The sequence below is a fragment of the Schistocerca gregaria genome, chromosome 2 (genome assembly GCF_023897955.1).
Source record: "Schistocerca gregaria isolate iqSchGreg1 chromosome 2, iqSchGreg1.2, whole genome shotgun sequence".
NCBI lineage: Eukaryota > Metazoa > Arthropoda > Insecta > Orthoptera > Acrididae > Schistocerca > Schistocerca gregaria.
In genome coordinates this window covers 470,789,128-470,811,378 of record NC_064921.1, presented here as the reverse complement: position 1 = coordinate 470,811,378, position 22,251 = coordinate 470,789,128, and positions in this window count along the sequence as shown.

Here is a 22,251-nt window from a genome sequence, read left to right as displayed (position 1 = left end):
AGACCACAAACCATTAAGAAAAACTGGGAACAACGTCCTGCGAGCCCGTAGGAATGAGGCTATTCCATAGAAAGGGCGTAGGGCTCTGCGTGTTCAAAGTTTGTTTTATTTTTTAAAAAAATTGGACGCAAGGTGCTAACAAGATTATATCAAAAATAATGCCACGGTTTTTGGGTCTCTAAGAGATGACCGAGGTCCTCTCTCCAGTTACATTCCTGGTTCTAGAAACAGCCGATGGTCAGGTTGTAAAGGCACACATCAGTTGTGAGTAACCAAGGTGTGAAAGAACAATCGAGTAATGATTTCTGGATCTCCCCCATCCCCCTTATTTCGCTTTAAGAGATGGAGGTGAAAGGGTCCTGTAGCCACCTTTGATTAGTCCGGTAGCTCATTTTCACTAGCATTTCTCTTTCTTTTCCTTGTTTCTCTTTTCACATAACTCTCATAGTGATGTGATTGAATGAATGTGGTTGTGTGTCACGTTGTTAGACGGTGGTGTAGTCTGCTGCAGAAAGTGTGCTATAGTCATACAGATTCAGCAGCAGTTGTACAGAATAGCTAACTCTCGTAGTGTTCAAGTAGGCAAAGAGGTTTGCGCTACTTGTGAGAAATCCACCTGCGTTAGGTTGGTGGCAGAAATGGCATCTTTGGGTTTTCCGGGCCACGAGGAGCGTGGAAGAGGCTGGAGAAGAAAAAGGGAGGCTGTCTGCCGCCGGTACGGAAAGCGTCCACAGCTGTGCTCCAGTCGAAGAAGGGTGGGTTAGACCAACACCGACTCAAAGGAAGGCCTCAGCGCTTGTTGGTGACGTCAAGTTAGCTAGGCACAGCGAACGCAGGCACACTCATAATGGTGGTGTCTCCCTCTCCGACACAGGAAAATGTGAAACTATTGGCGGTAGTTAACCAACACACATTGTCTGAGAGATTTCTGCACTCAATTAATTGTGCAATTCATTATACTTCTTAACTAATATTGTACTCCTGAACTTAAATTTACACCTGTTTTAAGAATTGACATACAAAAACAACTTCATGGTCCAGCAGCGACAGAATTCGTGCTTCTTTATCTTATTCGTAAATCTGAGGAAGTTACGTTTGTACTGGGTTGCTTTTACAAGAAACTGTGAATATAGTGGTGCTCTTCTTTAGGTACATTGGTTGACTCTGGGGTGAGGAGCACTGAATGTTAATGAACTATCTTGCGACTGTACACGTTGGGGGAGGGGGTGGGGGACAGAAGAAGAGGCAAAAGAGAGATACTTGTTTTATCAAATAAATTTTTTTATCTTATAAAGTTTCTCATTTCAGTTGTAAGAGGGGAATATTTATCTTTTCTAATGTGCATGTTTAAAAAAGTTTAAGCTCAGCAGTATTTTCGATTTATGAAGCTATTTTGTTTCGTGTTTAGAATTCCTTTCGTTGAAAACGACTGTAATCTAATGACTGGCAACAGTTGGACATTTACACGTGTAAATTAGTTCACATTTCCAGTGACGATGTCAAACGAAAATAAATAAATAAATAAATAAAAGAAACGAGTTAATTGTAAGGGGGTTGGGGTAACTTTCGATAACAAAATGGATCAAGTAAATATAGTTACTTGAACGTAAAATTTCCGAATCTTGCAATGGGGCAAAGCATCTTCTCATATTGATCTACGTTTGTTTCGACAGGATTCAGTAATACAGAGCTATGATCTTCATTTGTAGTTTAACGCTAGTAAGAAAATCTTTCATCTAAATAAAACTGCAGAATCCAAAACAATACCAAACATTTTGTCCAAAAACAAGAGATTTATAGTGATAAGCACGCCCAGGCGTTTCTGCCTGCAACAGACGTGGCGTTCGCCGTGCCTAGCTTACGTGACGTCACCAACAAGCGTGGAGGCCTTCCTTTGAGTCGGTGTTGGTAACACTGACCGAGTGGCGCGTTGTTACTTGGCGAGAGGAGAGCTGTTAGCTTTCGGTCTCGCTTTTCAACACTGAAAGATTGCTTTGCCTTGTCGCAGCAAGGAATGAAAAACTTCGGGAGATTTTTGTTTTAGTAAATTTCTATAGCAGACTCAGATGCACCGGAAGAGCGCCACACAAAGGTGTCGATAAGAAGTGAGTACTCTCTTCTGTAGGAATATCTGTTTGCCTTCAGCTGTACCTGTATAAGCTTTTATTTTTCTAAATATTAATAGCTTTGCCTTCTCGTAAATTTTCCTTGCTTTATGTATCTTTCGTCCGTGTGGAGCCAACCACGTGGTTTGGACATTAGAGTTTGTTGGGCTACCGTCATCACTAACTGTCCGATCTCATGTTTGTTTTAAAGAATATTAACTGTTCATGATTGCGTGATGTAATATTGTTGCAATTTGGCCACAATACCCAGAAATTGCGTCTCCGCAAACCATATAGGCACGCGGGTGTACTGCGAAACGTGTACCGTTTCACGAGTTATTGCGATCAGTTATCAGGCAACAGCAGTTGTATGAATGATTCACACCAATGGTTTTAGGTGTAGAATATAACGGTGAATGTATCGATGCTTTTCTGCAATGTTTTAGGAATTAGTGTTATCAGGAGTTGTGTACATGACTCACATCCATATCTTAGGAATAAATGTTTTTATCCACAATTTTCTCTTGTATTACGAGGTTTCGTTTTTGCACCTAAGCCACTCACCTCGTAGCTTTCCCGTTAGCACATCCAACGCGTTTCCTTACACACAGGTCCAGTGATTAGTTTCCCTTTTTATTTTAACACAAATGCTTTAGATTAAGTCTTATTTTCAGGTGTGTTGCTGGGAGCTGATCTTATGCACAGTGTTCATGCATTTTCTATTTTATCTTAAACGTTTGATTTTCGTGAACAGTACACGGGCAATACTATTAATTACATCGCATCCCCTATGAGCGATAGCACGACGTATGCATTTTTATGAGTTTTTGGTCTGTGATCAAATTAATTTATTTTCCGACTCGGCCAAACCTTTGATTAGTTGTATGATTCGAGTCGGTGGCGACCCTAATCTTAACGTAATAACCCGTAGAAACAGGTTAGTTACAGAGGATTGAGCCGTCCGCGGCTCCCTTGTACCAAGCTATAATTTTGCTGCCTGCGCCTTCTACCTCACTCACTGGTTCGACTTTTCTCTCGAAACTTCCCGTCAGGGATTCTTGTGGAGAGAGCGAGAGGTTATTTGGGCGCGTGCGAGCTGCTGTTGGAGAGACGGGGACTGAAACACCTGGTACGTGTGGCTCCTCACGAGGTGTCGCGAGCGACACAGAGTGTAGTGACAGGGGCTGGAGCAGTCGGCTGTGATGCATTCAAGGTGTCTGTCACTTGAGTAATAGTGTGGCCTGCTTTGACACTGCTAGAGGCATGTGTGCCACGAAGGGTTTTGTCAGCATACTGAAGGACAAGACCAGATGCGGCGAGGTAGTGTAGAATCCTGCTGCGCGGTGTCTTCAGGAATCCGTAATGAGTACGTGACTTCGTGGCGGACTGTTACAGGAGTGTTGTCAGTTCTTCTACACGCTCTTAGCTTGTGGCCTCGATGTTACTTCTAGTTAGTCTTAAGTATAAGTGCCTTTCCTCGTGTTTTACGGATGTGGGTTCTTGTGGTAACAAATTTATGTTTCAGGCATTTCTGTCCAAATGTTCTACACTGTTTATTGCAGTGTAAACTTCATACCCGTGACTAATGTTTTAAAAAACGTACAGAGCAGCCATTTGATTATGAGGCTTGTAGCTGTGTGTTATTACTCAAGTTATTTGTACTGTGGGGTCTGTTAGTAGCAGAAATTTGCTATTTCTTTCGGAGCTCGATTAAAGAATTTTCAACTGTCTGAATGAACTAAGTGCCTTGTAGTACAGTAGTTCGGCAACTATAGATAGATACCTCTTTGAAGATGCTATTTACCTGCTACTAATGTTGTTTTGTATTTGTGTACTCGGGCTTTAAATTTTAAGTATTGTTTACTAATTTAAGTTATGTAATTACAGTTGTGTTTTCTTTAATCTGTTCGTCATAAATCTGTTTACAAGATTCAACTATTTATATTATAGTCACAGGTTTGTTTTAGATTGATCTGGTAGAAATATTGTAACTGGTTTACGTCAACATTTCGTAAGCATATTACGTTGCTCATCTGCCGGATTAACGTGTGTATCATGTTGATCTGTTAGTTCATGATTGTTATCTGAAGTCTTTGGAATCCATTTGAGTACTGAGACCTTCTCTTTTCCTGAGCTATAGTCAATGTGTAAAATTTGTGGTTACAGCATGGTTAAATGTAGATTACCATCAGGCTGTTAAACTTTTATTTATTGTGGAATGATGTCATCAGAAATTGTAATATGAAGTACAGTGTATGTGTTATTCATTCCATAAAAGTTAAAATAAGGTTTTTAGGTTTTAATAATTAAGTCTGAATTTCCCTGCAATAAATTAATTTAAGTAAAATGTGTAATGTAAATTCGGCCCAGAACTTTATCTCTTCCCCCATCCACCGACCACTTCGTAGCTGTCGGCAGTTTTTGGGCATTCGACACAAAAAAAACTCTTTGTCTATCTTCTTGTCTCATATTCTCTACAATATGACCAACCATCAGTTGATTCATATAATTTAATCCATGGACCCCAGCAATTCTTTTTACTCTGCTCTCGTAATCACCCATTGTGTCATATACTTCCTTCTCCCTCGCACCATGCAGGCAACGCATTCCTGCGTGATACACCATATCAATAATAATCCGTTTCCACACTTGTTTTAATACTTGGTCTAGAGCTACAGCACCCTTAAGAAACTGTAGCAACCCCTCTCCCCTTTCAACCTTAGTTGCAACATATGTTAATAAGTTTTGGTTACTAATGCCAAGAAGTTCACCCTTATCTTGTAAATCTACCAATAACTATAAAAATTTCACCACATCATTAATCGAGCTATCTTTCAAGGTTCCTATAATACCAATAAACTCCTACAACGGATTTAGACCTTGGCAAAAACATTATCTTTCCTAAACGCTTGCGTAGGAATAACTGGGTTGGTATTAAATTCTCCTTCCTCAATTCGTCTTCTACCTCGTTCGCTACCCGATCCTAAACGCTACGTTAAGTTACGTAAGGAAGCCTCCACTTGTCCCAATTATTGATGTGGCTTCTTGTCTCCACTAGCCTCGCTTACATCTCTCAACCTTTTGCAATAATGGGACACGCTCCCGTTCAGCCTTCTCTGCTGGGCTAATGATTGTGGCCCAACATCAAAAAGTTCCCTAAGAGGTTGCACTTCTGCTGTTATAGGAGCCAGCACGTCACTCACCGTTTTAATGTTGTCTCGTAGCACATCGATGACTTGTTCAAACATATTAATTTGTTGTGATACTGTACCCTCACAATCACTTTCTTGGACAGGTAATTCGTATCACAGTGCCTCCTGTCTGAGTAGTTGCGGATCCCGTACAATACGTGCGCTCACATTGCAACAAATTATAACCTGTCACAAAACATGTTCTAAGTTACCAGCCCGACCTGAACATCGTAAGCTCGCTCAATTTAACTCATCCAGTGTTTGTGATTTTGTCGTGCACCCTGTGTTCTTGACAGCAAACCCAACGTGAGAGACTAAAGCATTTAAACCTAGTCATCGAGCTGGACCCTCCATTGCACTTCCTCTTCGTCTAATCCATTTCGAAAGAACTATGTAACTGAGAAATTCCTTCACATCATGTTGAACTTGATATGGCATTCCACCCTGTTGAAAGTAATAATCTCCATTGTCATCCGTATTCCACTGGCACAGTCGTACTCTGTTACCAGCTGAACACAGATTTTAATAGCCGGGAGAGGAGGCTGGGTTTTATTAAATTTCAAGTTGAGCTGAATATCATATATGAAAACTTTTATTTGTGGCAGGCTCAGTAATCTTGAAGGCTACACTGCGGGACCAACTCCTTGTAAGGCGTCGAGGACCACCGACCCCCCAATAATAACCACAGACACCTTCCTGTAACTGTGATCACTATAAGAACCACGGCTCAATCACTTCATCACCCCTTAAATAGGGAAGACAACGCAGTACTTACGATGAATTTCGAAAGACAAGACAATTTTAAATCAAATATATTGTGAAGGAATTTTCCATTTAAAATTTTAGAATTTGCAATATTAACAAATCTGTAAACCCTAAGAAAAGAAAAGCTTTCTAAAATCCAAATATTCTCATTTAATACCAAAAAAGCTTCAAAACTGACTCCACATGCAACAATTACACGAAACATTAAATTTTAAACATTCTATATTACACACTCAAATTTCGATTATTATTAATACCAAGGCTTAACGTTCCCTTTTAACAGACTTCCGATATAACACAATCAAAGGTAAGTGAATTCATGATTTATTTAGCTTCTCCTCGCCGACGAGAATCGCTCCACAATAATAACTTATATCACATGCAATAATTAATGACAGCTGTTCTCTTATCACTACCAGACACAACGCACATAACACAGAGCTAGCAGTTCTCTGCTCATCGCACCATCTTAACTGTAGGGTGTTAGCCTATACGCTCTCTACACGCCAATACATCAGCAGCTCAAGTTATTTCTCGCGCAGAGGAATTTAAATAGCTTAGTGCGGCCTAAGATAGATGTAGTCAAGAATAGGACAGCATACGAGCCCTAGATGATAATATTTGTTGTATATGGTAGTAAACTTTAAGTCTACTAGCCTAAGGGTCCGTGGTGCACCATGCCTAGCTTTAGAATTAGGAGGCAGACTCACTAAGCGCAAAAAGAAATTCTTTTACTAGTGCTTGTAACTTAAATATAACACTGGCAACAAGTACAGAAAGCCTGCGCAGACTGCACTTCATCACTCTTACAAAGTCATCAGTTTTTCCTCACACTTAAAATACTTTTTCACCACAAATCAAAGCCGGCCGCGGTGGTCTAGCGGTTCTAGGCGCGCAGTCCGGAAGCGCGCGATTGCTACGGTCGCAGGTTCGAATCCTGCCTCGGGCATGGATGTGTGTGATGCCCTTAGGTTCGTTAGGTTTAATTAGTTCTAAGTTCTAGGCGACTGATGACCTGAGAAGTTTAGTCGCATAGTGCTCAGAGCCATTTTTAACCACAAATCAAACGGCGTATGATACTTCCACAAGCTTTTATCCAGAGTGCAATACCCAAGAGATGAGTCTCAACAAAAATCGTCAATACTATATAAGTTTGCACAATCAACATACACGCATTAAATCTGTTATCACATTCTCACAAAAGGGTGTAAAACGTCGCTATGAAACACCATCGTAACAATCACTACAGAGAGAGAAAGAGAGAGAGAGAGAGAGAGAGAGAGAGAGAGAGAGAGAGAGTGAACTACCCACGACTTGCTGCAGACTCGGCCGGACAGGCAGAATAACAGCGCTGGAACATGTGACGTGGGGCTCACTCTTCACGTCGCACAAGACTCGAACAACACTGACCTTGTTCCGCGCCCGTAGATGATTCACGCGACCCATCACATCAGGTCCATAGATAATTTGTGGCGTCTGTTGTCCAAATGTTTCCATAAATTATCAGTCCTGTTCGTTATACATGTAACACCGCCCTTTTCCACTGTAATATTCTTTGCGCAAACAATTAGAGAACTATAGCCTATACAACGAGGCGAAGAACACCCACTGAACTGTCTCCATTCCCTGTTGGGTGTCTGCATTTGCGCAAATAACGGCGCCCACTATTGTAATAGAATTATTTCGAACTGGTAACTCCGACAAGTCATGCAGAATTCACATCTTCACTAGCTGCAGACCAGCGATATGGCCACGGACACCAACCATTAACACTTTGCCCTATTACGCCTAAGCCGCACGACGCCGCTTTGGCGATCTCGCCAGAAGGTCTCACTGGCACCAAGTCACAGTGCTAAGAACAGCTCCTCGCCTCAGCCGTGCACCGCGTGTCCGCCACAGAGGGCGCTCACGCAACAGTTAAGGAGCTGGTTGCGGGTCAGCGCCCATAAGCCTGGCGCCCTTCAAGCAGACGCGCCACTTCAAATTACCGGAATGATGAATGATGGTCGTCCGGCACTCATATATGAAGTAAAATTAACGTCAGACTATGTCTTCTGGATGTTTCACCTTTTTCGTCAGGTAGAACATATAGCATGAGTTTGGCTGAACACGTCGGAGAACTGAATCTCCACCTTCAATGTTAACAATCATAAGCATATGAGACAAGTTCGAAATGGATGGAGCGATGCACGTTTTGAGAAGGGACATAATGGAAGAAATAGGCAATCGTCAGAAAACGTAAGTATTTATGCAGTGACTGTGGCTTTACACACAATCCCGAAAATGCTCTCGTGAGACTGGCATCAGGAAAAATCATGTTCACGAAATTATATGGACTCGCAGAAGCCTTACAGTTGGATACATCTCCATGCTCTGAACACGGACGATATCGAAAACTGTATTGAATTTTTATAATGAAGAAGCTGAACTTTCCGTGATTTAAAACATTGGTCGGATGAAGCTACCTTTAAACCTAACGGATTAATTAATCGCCACGAGCTAAATGCATGCGCAACTGGACAAAGACATGTTAATATACCAGGAGGTTCCCGTCTGCTATGGTTTGTCGGCTAGAGGATTAATCTGTCCGTAAATCTATGAAAAGACTGTCACAAGTAACTACTACCTAGAAACGTTGCACATAATAACCGCATGTCTTAACACTGTTGACAAAAGAGGTTATTACTTTCCAAATCTCAGGCTTACCTCTCACCACAGACAACAAAGTGGCCGACGACCTTCCTTTAACGACAGAGAGAAGAGGTGTTTGCGTAGAGCTGTTAGCGCTAACAGACAAACAATACTGCGTGAAATAACAGCAGAAATCAATGTGGGACGTACGACGAACACATCCTTATGGACAATGCGGCAAAATTGGACCTTAATGGGGTATGGCAGCAGACGACCTACACGAGTGTCTTTGCTACCAGCACTACATCGTCTGCAGCGCCTCTCCTGGGCTCGTGATCAAATCGGTTGGATCCTTGATGGCTGGAAAACCGTGGCCTGGTCAGCTTAGTCCCGATAACAGTTGGCAAGAGCTGATAAGGTTCGAGTGTGGTGCAGGCCCCACAAAGTTATGGACGTTTCCAGGACCTAGAAGAAGGTATTAAGGACCATAATGTCGTTCTGCCTTCTACGTCAGTGGAAGCTCAAAAAAAAAGCAAATAAAATTGTCATTAATGAATATCTTCATAGGCAACTCCAAGCATTCACCGCGGGCACACAGATATTGAGTATCTTTCGTCGGAATTTAACGGTATTTTATCCACCATGTGTTAGAGAATTATGTGCCTAGTAAAAGTATAGGGGAGGGAAAGGATCCACCTTGGTACAACAAACATATCAGGAAGTTGCTAAGAAAGCAGAGAATTTTGCACAGTCGTTCTAAGCGTAGTCACTGCCCCGCTGACACAGAAATGATGCGAAATGATAGTAGCTGTCAGAACGACAATGAGAGATTCTTTTAACTAATTTGAAAGCAATATTTTATCTGCATATTCTAAAAATAACTCCAAAAACTTTTGGTCGTACGTAAAATCTATGAACGCTACAAATAATTCAATACCTTCTCTTGCTGACAGTACGGGTAATGTAGCTGATGACGATAAACAGAAGGCCGAAATTCTAAACCTCGCCTTCAAAAACTCGTTTACGGTACAAGACTGCAGCCCCATTCCTCCTTTCAATTATCGAACAAACGAAAGGAAGGCTGACATTGTGTAACGGCTCCATGTAAGCCGCTACATGACTCGACCCCACAACTAAAGACACCTGAGTGCCCTTCCGACACTCAGGGAAGAGCCTGATGATAATGAGTAAGATAGGTTTAGTTAAATATAGACGATCATTTTAATATTAGATATGGTAATTGTCTGCAAAGTGTGAATGCGAACGTATGATGAGGTATACGTGAGATGTAGGCGGTGGGTGTGCTATAGGCATAGTGGAAGTGTAGCCAACCTCGAATCTAGTAGAGCGCGACTGCACTGGACCAGAGAGGCATAAGCTCCACGCGCGTCATTAGCGCTCGTTAGGTTGGCAAATAACCCTGTGCGGTATCTCTGAGTCCTTGTGGCCACGATGTGTGGACCCTGACGAGGGAGACCGTATCGGGTTGTTGCTGGGAAGACCTGGGTGAGTAAGCACGCTCTGCTCTCTCTCTCCGATAGTTAGCGAAGATTTAGCATTCCATGTTCACTTTGAACTTGGAAGCAGCTTGCCTGCTGAGGAAAGCCACTGTGGTATTTCCTAGAATCATCTCGGTTAAGAGAGATAGGGAGATGATTTCTTTTGCCAAGTAATTTCATGGGAATTTGTGTTCACTGCACTTGGGAGTGAACAGGCGCTCATTGCCGTGTAATACTCAGAATTGCTCAATTTGCATTTCAGTGTGAGTGAGAAGGATATATACAAAGTGTATTTTATTTAAATGTGTTTATTGACTACTGATTGTGGAGAGATTGGTAACACGTGGTCCGCAGACCCCGTGCATTTCTTGGTGAGAAGCTTCAGCTCGACGTAATCACATTTCGTGATCGAGCTGGATCTTCTACGTAAATTCACGCGTGTGATTTAAATGTTTCTTCATAATATCCAGTAAAGCTCGCGGAGTTAATTAAACGTGAAGACGGGACTTGCCCGAAGTAAAGTTACAGTTGGAACCATGTGCTCTCTCCCAATGTTGTCCCACTTGGTGTATGGGAACCTTCCTCTTTTATCCGTTAGATAAAATGAATAGAGTGAATGTTAGTGTGTTTGTGTGTGTGTAGCTAAAAAATGATAGAAATGTGCAGGTGCTAGTCATTGTCGATTCTCGGCACATGTTAGCCGGAGGTTCAACTAAGTTTACTTAGATATTATACTATTTGTATCACGCCAGCATTCCGTGATAAGTGAGATGGAATATTTGAGACTGTAATGTTTATTGAATAAATGTGATTGTGTTATTATATAAATATGTTACAGTGACTTCTCCCAGCCACATCATGTTCTCTTATCATTTCACAGAATATTTGGTATGCGTATTTCAGTTAATCACCTGTCTATGTCCCACTCATGGGCATATTTCATTTAATAAACTCTGCAAGGTGGTTTTAAAACTTCATTATAATAATATTCTAATTCTAACTTGATCAAAACCACCGAATAAAACTTTACTTTGAGTATTGATGCTTGTTGCTGCAAATGGCCGCTGGCGTCTTCTATAGTACAGGTGCCATTTATAAAATTGAGGATGCCTGCCGAGGGTGCGGAAAGCAAGTATCATGCAATTGTGCTTAGTGTATCTGGGATTGTAAAACAGTTAAGATCCTTAGATGCCAGGAAGGCAACTGGCCCACATGGTATCTCCGTGAAATTTTATGTTGACTATGCTTCAAATATAGCACCATTCTTATCCTTCATCTATCAGAGATCATTGTAACAGCGGAAAGTTCCACGGGATTGGATGGAGGCCCAGGTCATAGCAATCTATGAAAAGGGTAGAAAATCGGATGCACATAAGTACCGGCCAAATTCACTGACATCGATTTGTTGTAGAATCATGACAAAAAATTTTGTCTTCGGACATAATGTTCTTTCTAGACTTTGAGAAGCTCTCTGCAGAAACAGTACGGTTTTAGGAAACAGCGGTCATGCGTGACACAGCTGGCCCTCTTTGTGCATGATATACAACAGGCTCTAGACACCGGCTCCCAGGTTGATGCCATATTTATCGACTTTCGAAAGGCATTCAAATCAGTCGCTCACTGTCGCTTGCTACAAAAAGTGCGCGCTTACGGTCTATGTGATGACATATGCGGTTGGATAGAAAGTTTTCTAACAGACAGGAAGTAGTATGTCGTCCTGAACGGGGTGACTTCAGCAAAAACAAGCGTAACTTCAGGTGTGCGGATCCTCTACTTTTTACGATTTACATAAACGATCTGGTTGATGGTATTGACAGCGGCATTAGACTGTTTGCCGATGATGCTGTAATCTACAGGAAAGTAGTATCACACGAAAGCTGTGAACAAATCAATGAGGATTTGCAGAAAATAAATGCGTGGTGTAATGACTGGCAATTAGTAAGTGTAACCTACTGCGTATAAGAAGGCGAGAATCCCCATTAATGTACGAGTACAGAATAAATGCCCAGTCGACAAGCATCTGCGTGTGACTATTCGAAGTGATATCAAATGGTTTGATCAGATTACACAAGTAACGGATAAGGCGAACTCTAGATTGCGGTTTATTGGTAGAATCCTGATTCGGTGCAGTCCTTCTACAATGGAAATAGCTTACAATACGTTAGTTCATCCAGTCTTGGAGTATTGTTCATCTGTGTGGGACCCTTACCAGTTGGGTCTGAGTCAAGAGATTGAGAAGGTCCGAAGAAGAGCGGCAAGATTCGTGACTGGTACATTTAGCCATCGCGAGAGCTTTACAAATCTCATAGAAAGTTGGAAGTGGGACACTTTTGCAGATAGACGGCGAGTTAAACAGAAGGGACTGTTCACAAAATTCCGAAATCCAATCTTCACCGAGGATGTAGGGCGTGTATTATTATCACCAACTTTCAAATCGCGCAATGATCACCGTACTGAGGCGTTCAGACAGTTGCTTTTCCCTTGCGCGATCCGCGAGTGGGACAGAGGAGGGGGGGGGGGGGGGGGGGAGGATGAGTTTGGCGCGAATTGTGCCCTCCGCCTCACACCGCTTGGTGTCTAGCAAAGTATATGTGTAGATGTAGACCCAAGTTGTTAACGAGGTACTGTGCAAGTTGGTTGTGGCTCCATTACGGTGTGGGCTGTGTTTACACGGAATGGAATGGGTTCTCTGGTCCAGCTGAACCGATGACTGACTAGAAACCGTTCTATTCAGCTAATTTTGGAACTTTCTGCAGCCATTCACGGTCTTCACGTTCCCAAACAACAACGGAATATTTATGGATGACAATTCGTCGTGTCACCGGACCAGAATTGCTCGCAGCTGGTTTTAGGAACTTTTGGATAATTCGAGAGAATAATATGGCCACTCAGCACCACTCGACATGTATCCCATCGAACATTTATGGAATACAATCGAGAGCTCAGTTCGTGCACAAAATCCAGTACCAGCAACACTTTCTCACTTGTGGACGGCTATAGAGACAACACGGCGTAATATTTCTGCAGGGGACTTCCAACGACATGTTGAGTCCATTCCACGTCGAACTGCCGCAGTATGCCGGGAAAAAGGAAGTCCGAAATGATATTAGAAAGCAACCCGTGACTTCTATCACCTCAATGTAATATTGTGTGTGGACGCAGAACGTGTGGAAGCACATGACATGTTCATAGTAAAATACACCCCTGGAAATGGAAAAAAGAACACATTGACACCGGTGTGTCAGACCCACCATACTTGCTCCGGACACTGCGAGAGGGCTGTACAAGCAATGATCACACGCACGGCACAGCGGACACACCAGGAACCGCGGTGTTGGCCGTCGAATGGCGCTAGGTGCGCAGCATTTGTGCACCGCCGCCGTCAGTGTCAGCCAGTTTGCCGTGGCATACGGAGCTCCATCGCAGTCTTTAACACTGGTAGCATGCCGCGACAGCGTGGACGTGAACCGTATGTGCAGTTGTCGGACTTTGAGCGAGGGCGTATAGTGGGCATGCGGGAGGCCGGGTGGACGTACCGCCGAATTGCTCAACACGTGGGGCGTGAGGTCTCCACAGTACATCGATGTTGTCGCCAGTGGTCGGTGGAAGGTGCACGTGCCCGTCGACCTGGGACCGGACCGCAGCGACGCACGGATGCACGCCAAGACCGTAGGATCCTACGCAGTGCCGTAGGGGACGGCACCGCCACTTCCCAGCAAATTAGGGACACTGTTGCTCCTGGGGTATCGGCGAGGACCATTCGCAACCGTCTCCATGAAGCTGGGCTACGGTCCCGCACACCGTTAGGCCGTCTTCCGCTCACGCCCCAACATCGTGCAGCCCGCCTCCAGTGGTGTCGCGACAGGCGTGAATGGAGGGACGAATGGAGACGTGTCGTCTTCAGCGATGAGAGTCGCTTCTGCCTTGGTGCCAATGATGGTCGTATGCGTGTTTGGCGCCGTGCAGGTGAGCGCCACAATCAGGACTGCACACGACCGAGGCACACAGGGCCAACACCCGGCATCATGGTGTGGGGAGCGATCTCCTACACTGGCCGTACACCTCTGGTGATCGTCGAGGGGACAGTGAATAGTGCACGGTACATCCAAACCGTCATCGAACCCATCGTTCTACCATTCCTAGACCGGCAAGGGAACTTGCTGTTCCAACAGGACAATGCACGTCCGCATGTATCCCGTGCCACCCAACGTGTCTAGAAGGTGTAAGTCAACTACCCTGGCCAGCAAGATCTCCGGATCTGTGCCCCATTGAGCATGTTTGGGACTGGATGAAGCATCGTCTCACGCGGTCTACACGTCCAGCACGAACGTTGGTCCAACTGAGGCGCCAGGTGGAAATGGCATGGCAAGCCGTTCCACAGGACTACATCCAGCATCTCTACGATCGTCTCCATGGGAGAATAGCAGCCTGCATTGCTGCGAAAGGTGGATATACACTGTACTAGTGCCGACATTGTGCATGCTCTGTTGCCTGTGTCTATGTGCCTGTGGTTCTGTCAGTGTGATCATGTGATGTATCTGACCCCAGGAATGTGTCAATAAAGTTTCCCCTTCCTGGGACAATGAATTCACGGTGTTCTTATTTCAATTTCCGGGAGTGTATGTGTTGGAATAATTGACGACTGGGATCGTTTTGGAGCCATGTAAGTCCTGTTGGTACTACGGCTTGTTGTTATCGCTAGGAAATGTAGAAGAACCCGTGTGGTGTTGCTTTCCAATTTGAGTGGACTTGAAGCGTCCTGGACTCGAATGTCCTTCTGTAACGGTTTGTTGGCTATGAACTACCGCGGAACCTAATAGTGTTATGTTTTCTACGATGGTTTTGTTTATGAGGGTATGGTAACATAGCAGATAAATGTAATACACTACCAGCCATTAAAATTGCTACACCAAGAAGAAATGCAGATGATAAACGGTTATTCATTGGACAAATATACTAGAACTGACATGTGATTACATTTTCACGCAATTTGGGTGCACAGACCCTGAGAAATCAGTGCCCAGAACAACTAACTCTGTCCGTAATAACGGCCGTGATACGCCTGGGCATTGAGTCAAACAGAACTGCCCATGCAGCTTCAACACGATACCACAGTTCATCAAGAGTAGTGACTGGCGTATCCTGACGAGCCAGTTGCTCGGTCACCATTGACCAGACGTTTTCATTTGGTGAGAGATCTGGAGAATGTGCTGGCCACGTCAGCAGTCGAACATTTTCTATATCCATAAACATGCAACATGCGGTCGTGCATTATCCTGCTGAAATGTAGGGTTTCCCAGGGATCGAATGAAGGGTAGAGCCACGGGTCGTAACACATCTGAAATGTAATGTCCACTTTTCAAAGTACCGTCAATGCAAACAAGAGGTGACCGAGACGTGTAACGAATTGCACCCCATACCATCACGCCGGGTGATACGTCACTATGGCGATGACGAATACACGCTTCCAACGTGCTTTCACTGCGATGTCGCCAAACACGGATGCGACCATCATGAATCTGTAAACAGAACATGGATTCATTCGAAAAAATGACGTTTTGCCATTCGTGCACCCAGGTTCGTCGTTGAGTACACCATCGCAGGCGCTCCTGTCTGTGATGCAGCGTCAAGGGTAACCGCAGCCATGGTCTCCGAGCTGATAGTCCATGCTGCTGCAAAGTCGTCGAACTCTTCGTGCAGATGGTTGTTGTCTTGCAAACGTCCTCATCTGTTGACTCAGGTATTGAGACGTGGTTGCAGGATCCGTTACAGCCATGCGGATAAGATGCCTGTCATCTCGACTGCTAGTGATAGGAGGCCGTTGGGATCCAGCACGGCATTCCGTATTACTCTCCTGAAACCGCCGATTCCATATTCTGCTAACAGTCATTGTATCTCTACCAACGCGAGCAGCAATGTTGCGATACGATAAACCGCAGTCGCGATAGGCTACAATCCGACCTTTCTCAAAGTCGGAAACGTGATGGTACGCATTTCTCCTCCTTACACGAGACATCACAACAACGTTTCACCAGGCAACGCCGGTCAACTGCTGTTTGTGTATGAGAAATCGGTTGGAAACTTCCCTCATGTCAGCACGTTGTAGATGTCACCACCGGCGCCAACCTTGTGTGAATGCTCTGAAAAGCTAATCCTTTGCATGTCACAGCATCTTCTTCCTGTCGGTTAAATTTCCCGTCTGTAACACGTCATCTTCGTGGTGTAGCAATTTTAATGGCCAGTACTATAAATGTAACTCTGTACTTATCTTCCGAGTTTAACTTGAAGCTGAGCGGAACACTGTGGAAGTGTCACACTTACACAGCCTTCACAGAAGTGACGGGGCAGCGCGAGGTAACGGAAGAAACGCAGGACCCGCCAATGGAGCGGGCGAGGCCGGTGTCGCAGGCAAGGTGGCCGCCCCGTTTGGAATATCGCGTCGCAGCCGCCGGCTAACGAGACCCTGCCCTGGCTGTGGCGCGGCGCTGCGCTGCGCCTAATGATAGGCGCGTGTTGCGGGCGTGTCCGTGACAGCCGCCATTGAGGCAGGCGACCATTGTCCGGCGCGCCGCCCCGCGCCCCGCTAATGCAAAGTTGCCGGCCGGCTTTCTGTTAAGTAAAGCGCCCTGGCTGCGGGCCGCCTCCGCCGCTGCCTCCGGGTCTCTGCCGCGCCGCCCTCGCTGCGATTTTTTTCGCGTGGCCTCCCTGGCCGCCCATTGTCGGCGCCCAGCGGCGGGATGCATTAGCGGTCGATATCGCGGCCATTGAACAGTGCCGAGTAGTGGCCCGAACACAAGAATTAGCCCCCTCGCGCACCCCGCCAACATTCAGTTCCGGCGTTTATTGGCACCGCTTCCGCCCGCGCCCCGCGCAGACGCACATGCGTGCGTGTGAGTGAGTGCGAGCGTGCGCGCACTTGTCCCTTTGTTATCCGGCGCTCGCTCCGCATTCTGCTTAACGTTCCACTGATTTTCGTACTCTCCACCCCCTCACCCCCTCGCGTCCGCACGTCCACATTCGGCGCTCGCCAGGAGTCATTCTCTCTCTTGTTTCGGGTTTTCTGTATTTCGGCGGACAAGAGAGGATTTAATACCGAATCTCTCGCGTACGCCGCCGCCGCCGCCGCCGCCGCTCGCCTCGCCGATTATGGCGTGTTTTAGTTATTTCCCTCTCTGTGAGCCGGAGTGCTTGCTTCGCTTTTCGCGGGGATTATTGTGACTCGGAGTGGAAGGCGGCCGCGGATCCCGGCGGCGAACAACGCCGCCAGCGGATTAATATTTTTCGTTATTCGCCGCTTTGTTCGCGCGAGCTGCCGGGCGGAATTTTTCGTAAACAGGGACGGCTGTGCCGGAATGGAGCCGCCGCGCCGCGCGCCGAAATCTTTTGTCTCGCCCGAGCGCGGATGTTTCGTCGCTTTCACGGCGGCGTGGCGCTATAAGCAGACGGCTGTCTGCACGGCCCGATTCTTGTCCACGTCGCGTCATCGAATACCAGCTTCGGCGTCTCTCACTGAACGCCGTGTGAACGCGCGTTTTGTGGTTTCAACAGTCTTGCGAGATGGTAGCCTCTGCAGCTGTCTTCATCAATGGCTTCTCTACTGGTATAACCTCTTTTTTTGTCTCTGTATACATAAGATTTAGTTTTATGATTTCGAAACAAATATTTTACTTCAGTATTCAAGAAAAATAAAAAATATGCTAAGATATTTACTAAGAAAATAATAGAAGCTTTGTAGTTGTAAACGTAAACGCCACTTTCAGATTAGGCCTTAGGCCTTTTCTGACTTCCAAATTATTGCCATCATGGCAGTACGAGGAGCGATCTATCATGATGCATGTGATCAGCGCGTCGCCAATCCCTCCAGCTAGAGTTGTAAAACCACTGTATGCTACTGTGGACTGTCGTACGTAAGCGTAGACTACAGCAGTTTCCTTAACAGCCTTGGTCAATTAACATCGTACCTGCATTACCTGTGCATTACGTGTGTTGCATACCTACATCTACATGTACATCTGCATCTACATCTACATGGATACTCTGCAAATCACACTTAAGTGCCTGGCAGAGGGTTTATCGAACCACCTTCACAGTTTTCTATTACTCCAATCTCACATAGCGCGCGGAAGAATTGAACACCTGTATCTTACCGTACGAGCTCTGATTTCCCTTATTTTATCTTGGTGATCTTTCCACTCTACGCAGGTCGGCGTCAAAAAAATATTTTCGCATTCGGAGGAGAAAGTTGGTGATTGCAATTTTGTGAGAAGATTCTGTGGCAACGAAAAGCGCCTTTCTTTTAATGATGTCCAGCCCAAACCCAGAATCATTTCTGGGCGTTACCTCATTTCGCAAGCTTTGTCTGCAGTTGCAATCAGTGCCTTACTGGATCTAAAGACTAAGTGAGGACGTACAAAGGGCCACGTAGCAACGGAATATTTTTGTTGCACGTAGTTATCCTCCAGTCTGTTACTTAAAAATAATGTGCAACAAAGGTATATTGTAGTAAAAATAGAAAAAGAAGTACAGAGTATCATATAGTGCGAGAAAAAAGCAATTTCCTTAAAAATAGATAAGCTTAAAAAAAATGCAAAACAAAAACATGTCAAACACTGCTTCAATACTTCGTCTAGTTTATATACCCCGTGTTTCTGTTATTACTAAACAACTTTCGTACTTATGAATATTAACATGAAAGTCTTGCGTTTGATCGAGATGAAGGACATTCTATTGCAAACCAAATAAATAAATTAATTATACAGATTTCTCTATAATTATGCATCCAAACTCTACCTGCATCAAAAGTAATTGTTTTAGCTGCGTAAGAGTGCAGAAAGTACGTGGTCAATTAATTTTATTACTTACAAATGCAATTTGTATTTTGTAAGGATATAAAATAAACATTGGACTCTAAGGGCCTGCAGTCCTAAGTATGTGCGAAACAAACGAAAAAAGCAACAAAAAAACAAAGAGAAATCTTCAGCTGCCTGTTCCTATCTCATACCTTCATTTATGTTTCCAGCTCTACCAACTCCACTAATAATACCGGTAATGCTACCATTTAACTCGTCGTATATTACTATGCCAAAACTACCGAACCGTAATTTTCGTCGAGCGCAACTCTATCTCCAGCCATTATCACCAGTAGACGAATCCTGATGGTGTTGCACCTTCTTCATCCAAGCAGCTCCTCACTTGCCCTCACAAGGCCGAAAGAACCCCTTCCCAGACTTTCCTAAATCAGAAGAAAGCCTGAAGATCTACCGAGAATCGAACTCGGGTCCTTCTGCAGCGGAATCCGAGACGACACCCATTTTGCAGCGAATTCAATAAATTGTGTAATCAATTTCCTTAATGTCAGTTCTATAAAAATTTGCCTGTTTTCGCAATGTAGTGGTGACACATCTTGTCAGCTAATGTGGTCTCAAAGTACCTTTATAACATATGAGGTTAGAAAATTGGAGAAGCTGAAGTCTCAAACACATCTTTTCATCGGCGTTGCATCCATCATCGAAATCGCCGTAGCCTTGGATTTTTTGAAAAAGTAGTCTTCCACGGAGCGTGTGGATGTGGATAAAATTCTTTTCGGAGCTAGGCTGCATCATAATCCATACGTATTATAAAAATTACAGCGTCTATGTACTTAAAATTCATGGAGAAGAAATAAAAACTTTGAGGTTCACCGATGACTTTGTAATTCTGTCACAGACAGCAAAGGACTTGGAAGAGCAGTTCAACGGAATGGACAGTGTCTTGAAAGGAGGTTGTAAGATGAACATCAACAAAAGCAAAACAAGGACAATGGAATGTAGTCGAATTAAGTCGGGTGATGCTGAGGGAATTAGATTAGGAAATGAGACACTTAAAGTAGTAAAGGAGTTTTGAAATGTGGGGAGTAAAATAACTGATGATGCTCGAAGTAGAAAGGATATAAAATGTAGACTGGCAATGGCAAGGAAAGCGTTTCTGAAGAAGAGAAATTCGTTAACATCGAGTATAGATTTAAGTGTCAGGAAGGCGTTTCTGAAAGTATTTGTATGAAATATAGCCATGTATGGAAGTGAAACATGGACGATAAATAGTTTGGACAAGAAGAGAATAGAAGCTTTCGAAATGTGGTGCTACAGAAGAATACTGGAGATAAGATGGGTAGATCACATAACTAATGAGGAGGTATTGAATAGAATTGGGGAGAAGAGGAGTTTGTGGCACAACTTGACAAGAAGGAGGGACCTGTTGGTAGGACATGTTCTGAGACATCAAGGGATCACAAATTTAGCATTGGAGGGCAGTGTGGAGGGTAAAAATCGTAGAGGGAGACCAAGAGATGAATACATTAAGCAGATTCAGAAGGATATAGGTTGCAGTAAGTACTGAGAGATGAAGAAGCTTGAACAGGACAGAGTAGCATGGTGAGCTGCATCAAACCAGTCTCAGGACTGAAGACCACAACAACAACAACAACATGTACTTATGTTCTGCATCTCTTCCTAAATCACTTTAAGTCAGACTTGGTACGCATATGACCTACTGTCTGCAAAGAACACTGTGGGGGTAAGAACCACATACGTTTCAAAGGGGTGGGGTGAAAATGAAGCGTAGCTCACGACGCATGAATAGCCATGTTATATTCATCCAGTATTACAGAATGAGGGTACTTGGTGAATTTCAACAAACCTTATACTACGAGATCGTTTCTCGCTGACACCCCGCACGAAATGGCGAAGGGAAAAAAGTTCATAGCTTACTACAATATCGGTGTCCATACCGTAAAACTTTCGCGTCAGGAAAGTCGTTTAGATTTACTACTTCTGTAGTAGTAATTCTATTCGCAACACAGACAGAAATATGTCATTGTACGTCACATAATTCAGGAGTTATGGCTTCATAAACTTTGAGCTACCGGAAAACGAAAGTGCATGGGGAAATTCGGTAGAGGTATATGTGAAATATGTATGAAATGTGTTAAACGTGTGTGACATGTTGGTATGTGGGCAATGACACGACAAAAAATTCCTCCTAAGCCCCTGCATCGACTTCAGTCAAACTGGAAAGAAGTACTGTGTGGTAAGAACCAGATACCTCTTATTGGCGTTGGAGTGATAACGTGTCAAGAAACGGAGGAGGAGGTGGATAGACAGAGAGAGGGAAAGAGAAGATCGACACATATAGGAAGGAAAACAGATGGACTAAGAGAGGGCAGGAGAAAATGGATAGGGAATGGAGATGCAGAGGGAGGAGGAAACAGATTGAGAAAGGACAAAGGTTGAGACAGAAAGAGAGAGAGACGGGGGGGGTGGGAGGGGGAAGATGGAGCGAGGGTGTGGGTGAGGAGGAGATGGACTCCGTACGGAGGGACGAAGATATGGACAGAGAGAGAGGGAAAGAGGACCTTTACAGAGTGAGTGGTAGGAAGATATGGACAGTGAGCAGGTGTGGAGGTGGTGGATAGAGAGAGGGGGAAGGAGGAGATGGACAGAGTGGCTAATGCGCAGCTAGTGAAGTACTGAAACAATTGGAAACCCGACGTTCCGACCGTCTTTGCCATGGTTCGCTTCAGAGCGACTAAAATAATCAGGCTTATCGTCCTGAATTGGACCACCCGTAAAGACGGTCGAAATATCAGGTTTATAATTTTTTAGTGTGCCATTTTCACGCGACCAGACATCCAAAAGGATATTATTCAAAACTGGAATTTTCCCTTAATTCGCGTATTGCATAAACACGTTCTTTGCCAAAGTGTCTGTTGCGACGCACGCAGTTACATTACCTAGTGTGATTAGTCAATGCACAACAAAGAAAACAAGTTCTTCCACCACTATGGTCATAAAACATTTTAATAATGTTCGCTAGCATCGAGATAGCCCCTGAGACAGAATTAATATCCACTTCTATAATGCTGGTTTGAGCTCTCTTACTGTCTGATCTCTTCCTTATCTGACAAGCGGAGCGTAAGTTATATGACACTTCCCGTTTGAACTCAACATTTTTGAATGTCTAGATAATAAAGAGAGGATAACAACAAGCAAAAGTGTGAGTCTACATTAAGGGTAGATGCTTAGT